The sequence below is a fragment of the Triticum aestivum genome, chromosome 4D (assembly GCF_018294505.1).
Source record: "Triticum aestivum cultivar Chinese Spring chromosome 4D, IWGSC CS RefSeq v2.1, whole genome shotgun sequence".
Lineage (NCBI taxonomy): Eukaryota > Viridiplantae > Streptophyta > Magnoliopsida > Poales > Poaceae > Triticum > Triticum aestivum.
In genome coordinates, this window is record NC_057805.1 from 477,561,885 (window position 1) to 477,567,371 (window position 5,487).

Genomic DNA, 5,487 nt, shown 5'->3' on the forward strand with positions numbered 1-5,487 from the left:
GATAACGCGATGGCTGTTGCTGCACTGACTGATGACTCACTGGACCGTTCTGCATACGGTTATCTCATGTTAGAAATCAAGAAAACTCTTGAGTCGCGTGGGTTTATTCCGTTGAAAATTGAGCGTCATCAAAATAGAGTTGCTCATAGTTTAGCTAGTATAGGAAGATCTGGTGGTAGCACCACTTGTTGGTTGCGCCGGGTGCCAGACAGTGTCGCTCATGTTGTACTAGCTGACTGTAATTCTGTTTCTGAGGAATAAAACCCACCTTTTCCACACACAAAAAAATTGGTTTTCAAGGGAACTAGACCCATTATGCTACATAATTTGACCCTTTAGCATCCTGCCCTGAACCCATCCTCTAAGTACAGTACTCATCTAACCATCTAATGACCCAGTGATCAGAGGGGATTACCTTGGCGTTAATGTGGATTTCGATCTTCATTTGGTCTTGGACGGGGCAGTAGATCTCCTCCCACATCATGCCTTCTGCATCGGCACGAATTATACGGTGCCTCGGCACCGGCACTTCCCGCCTCCCATCTCTCTCGGAGTGAGTGTCTCAGTCAACGTCCTCGCCGCCGCCCATCGCTTTCATCTAAATTGTGCCGGCGGCCGGCGGAGCTTCGTGAACTTTTTTTTGGATCCGAGTTTTGACGGAGGTAAGAAGCAAGGGGCCGAAGATGGAAGGAAAGGTGTTTAGAAGGCACCTGGGCCGGTTCAATATAAGCCACCACAGCAAGACGAATAATGGGGACATTTCCTAACGGGCGCCTTAAGCGTCCGTTTCTTCAGTAACCGCAAACGGACGCATACCCTTCGCACCGCGCTGGGCCGGCCCGTGTCTTTTTTTCTTTGCTCATGTTGTACTAGCTGACTGTAATTCTGTTTCCGAGGAATAAAACCCACCTTTTCCACACACACAAAAATTGGTTTTCAAGGGAACTAGACCCATTATGCTACATAATTTGACCCTTTAGCATCCTGCCCTGAACCCATCCTCTAAGTACAGTACTCATCTAACCATCTAATGACCCAGTGATCAGAGGGGATTACCTTGGCGTTAATGTGGATTTCGATCTTCATTTGGTCTTGGACGGGGCAGTAGATCTCCTCCCACATCATGCCTTCTGCATCGGCACGAATTATACGGTGCCTCGGCACCGGCACTTCCCGCCTCCCATCTCCCTCGGAGTGAGTGTCTCGGTCAATGTCCTCGCCGCCGCCCGTCGCTTTCATCTAAATTGCACCGGCGGCCTAAGGCGGCGCCTCGGCGGCCTGAGGAGCTTCGTGAACTTTTTTTGGATCCGAGTTTTGACGAAGGTAAGAAGTAAGGGGCTGCAGATGGAAGGAAGGGTGTTTAGAAGGCACCTGGGGCTGGTCCAATAGAAGCCACCACAGCAAGACGAATAATGTGGGCATTTCCTAACGGGCGCCTTAAGCGCCCGTTTCTTCAGTAACCACAAACGGACGCATACCCCTCGCGCCGCGCTGGGCCGGCCCGTGTCTTTTTTTTTGTTCAAAACTGCAGCAAAAGTGATACGACAATCGGAACCATTATGTGCACCATTTGCCCCTGTTGGAATTGGGTGTGGAAGGGCCGAGTACCACATAAAATGCGTACTTTTGCATGGAAAGTATCGGTAGGCACGCTGGCTACTGCTCCATGCAAAGCAAAGCATCACGTCAGCGACTCTGAAACTTGCCGGCTGTGCGGAGATGCTAAGGATGACTCATTTCATGCGTTAATAACTTGTCCAGGTTCTGTCTTGGTATGGCATACGATGAGACAGGTGTGGCCACTGCCAACTAATGATAAGTTAATCAACACGGGGCCGGAATGGTTAATGTCCCTGCTTGCTGATAGGACTGAGAAGATACGCACCATGATAATCATGTTGCTTTGGCGTATATGGTCCTTATGGAATGACCAACTGCATCACAAAGTCATTCCACCCCTTGAGATCACAAAAGACTTTTTGTGCAGCTATCTATCTTCATTCGATCAAGCCCAGAAGTACAGCATCGATGATATTCTTAAAGGAAAAATGTCCATGGATGAACAGGTGGTCACCTCGGCTCTTGTTAATGCTCAACGTGCACCCTGGCCAAAAGCACCCATAGGCTGGGTTGCACTATCTACGGATGGATCATTTGTGAAGGAGACATGACTAGCTGGGTCCGGCATGGTGCTTAGGGATTTCGAGGGGGGGGGTGTTATTTTCTCGGCTTGCCGGTACCTGTTTAACTGCAAAGACGCACTTGAAGCAGAGATTAGTGCTATTCTTGAAGGACTATCAATTAGTATACAATGGTCGGATTTTCCAATTGTGATCCAATCCGATAACGCGATGGCTGTTGCTGCACTGACTGATGACTCACTGGACCGTTCTGCATACGGTTATCTCATGTTAGAAATCAAGAAAATTCTTGAGTCGCGTGGGTTTATTCCGTTGAAAATTGAGCGTCATCAAAATAGAATTGCTCATAGTTTAGCTAGTATAGGAAGATCTGGTGGTAGCACCACTTGTTGGTTGCGCCGGGTGCCAGACAGTGTTGCTCATGTTGTACTAGCTGACTGTAATTCTGTTTCTGAGGAATAAAACCCACCTTTTCCACACACAAAAAAATTGGTTTTCAAGGGAACTAGACCCATTATGCTACATAATTTGACCCTTTAGCATCCTGCCCTGAACCCATCCTCTAAGTACAGTACTCATCTAACCATCTAATGACCCAGTGATCAGAGGGGATTACCTTGGCGTTAATGTGGATTTCGATCTTCATTTGGTCTTGGACGGGGCAGTAGATCTCCTCCCACATCATGCCTTCTGCATCGGCACGAATTATACGGTGCCTCGGCACCGGCACTTCCCGCCTCCCATCTCTCTCGGAGTGAGTGTCTCAGTCAACGTCCTCGCCGCCGCCCATCGCTTTCATCTAAATTGCGCCGGCGGCCGTCGGAGCTTCGTGAACTTTTTTTTGGATCCGAGTTTTGACGGAGGTAAGAAGCAAGGGGCCGAAGATGGAAGGAAAGGTGTTTAGAAGGCACCTGGGCCGGTTCAATATAAGCCACCACAGCAAGACGAATAATGGGGGCATTTCGTAACGGGCGCCTTAAGCGTCCGTTTCTTCAGTAACCGCAAACGGACGCATACCCTTCGCACCGCGCTGGGCCGGCCCGTGTCTTTTTTTCTTTGCTCATGTTGTACTAGCTGACTGTAATTCTGTTTCTGAGGAATAAAAGCCACCTTTTCCACACACAAAAAAATTGGTTTTCAAGGGAACTAGACCCATTATGCTACATAATTTGACCCTTTAGCATCCTGCCCTGAACCCATCCTCTAAGTACAGTACTCATCTAACCATCTAATGACCCAGTGATCAGAGGGGATTACCTTGGCGTTAATGTGGATTTCGATCTTCATTTGGTCTTGGACGGGGCAGTAGATCTCCTCCCACATCATGCCTTCTGCATCGGCACGAATTATACGGTGCCTCGGCACCGGCACTTCCCGCCTCCCATCTCTCTCGGAGTGAGTGTCTCAGTCAACGTCGTCGCCGCCGCCCATCGCTTTCATCTAAATTGCGCCGGCGGCCGTCGGAGCTTCGTGAACTTTTTTTTGGATCCGAGTTTTGACGGAGGTAAGAAGCAAGGGGCCGAAGATGGAAGGAAAGGTGTTTAGAAGGCACCTGGGCCGGTCCAATATAAGCCACCACAGCAAGACGAATAATGGGGGCATTTCCTAACGGGCGCCTTAAGCGTCCGTTTCTTCAGTAACCGCAAACGGACGCATACCCTTCGCACCGCGCTGGGCCGGCCCGTGTCTTTCTTTCTTTGTTCAAAACTGCAGCAAAAATCGATTTTCCTAAGCGCGTCATCGAACTCGCGATCTCTCAGATGATAAAGCAGCGCACTGACCAGCAGGACATCCTACCGCAAGTTTTTATTCACTTCTTCCCCCTGTTTTTATTACGTAGGCCGCGGGAGCCACCCAAACCAGTTTTCCACGGCTTCGTGATTTCTACGCGTTTTTTTTCTGGTTCCTTTTTTCCTTTTCTTTTTATTTTCTTATAAATGCGCGAACGTTTTTTCAAAGTCTTCAACTTTTTTCAAGCTGAATTAACTTTTGTTAAAGTCGGTGAACTTTTTTCAAATTTGATCAAATTTTTTCAAAATCGATGAACTTTTTTGAATTTGATGAAAGTTTTTCAAAATCGATGAACTTTTATTAAATTCGATGATTTTTTTTGAAATTGAATAACTTTTCTAAAAATTCAGCGAACTTTTTTCAAAATCGATGAACTCTTTTCAAATTCGATGAAATTTTTTCAAAATTGATGAACTTTTTTGAATTTGATGAAAGTGTTTCAAGATCGATGAACTCTTTTTCAAAATCGATGAACTTTTTTTAAATTCGATGAACCTTTTTTAAAATTCAGTGAACTTTTTTCAAAATCGATGAACTCTTTTCAAATTCGATGAACTTTTTTCAAAATCGATGAACTCTTTTTCAAATTCGATGAACTTTTTCAAAACTCATGATTTTCTTTAAATTTGATGAAATTTTTCAAATTTGATAAACTTCTTTCAAAATCAATGAACTCAAATTCGATGAAACTTTTCAAAATCGATGAACTCTTTTTCATTTTTAATAAAAAATTCAAAATCGATTTTTCTTTATTGATGAACTTTTTTTCAAATTTGTGAACTTTTTTGTAAGTTCCTGGACTTTCTTTCAAGTTTTATGAAAATTCTTGAATTCACGAAATTTTTCAAATTTTTCGATTTTTTTTCGTCAAAAGTCAATACTTGACTGATCTAGGGGAGCGAACTAGGCGATCGAGGGAGAATGAACGAGGGAGCGAGGGGAGCGAACAAGCAGAAGTGGAACAAGCGAACGAGGCAAGCTGGTCGGCCCAGCTCGCGCGTGTGTGGGCACCAGAACGGGAACCGGCGCTGAAGGCGCCCGTTAGGCGCCCCCAATAATGTGATGCTCGATAGAAACTGTGTTGGGCTTAAGCAAAAAAGCTTGTCATTATGATTGCAGAACTATGGTCCAATTTCAACAGTTATTTTATTTTTTAGAAAACTTTCAATCTATTCATCAACTATCAAGATATTACAAAGAACACTATAAGTAAAAAATTGCATCCAGGTCCGTAGGCCACCTAACGATGACTACAAGCAATGGAGTGAGCTGAAGACGCGCCGCCGTCATCGCCCCTCCCTCATCGGAGGCGGGCAAACCTATTTGTAGTAACCGTCAGGAAGTCATCGTGCTAAGACGCTATAGGATTAGCGCACCAGAACAACAACCGCCGCCAATGAAGAGAAGCGTAGATCGAAAGATCCAACCTGCAGACGCAGAAGAACGAAGACCGACGGAGTGAGCGTCTGTAACCGCGTCCTCTCGCCGCCGCTTGTCGCTTTCATGTAAATTGCACTGACCGTCGGAGGAGGCGCCTCGGTGGCCGTTGGAGCTC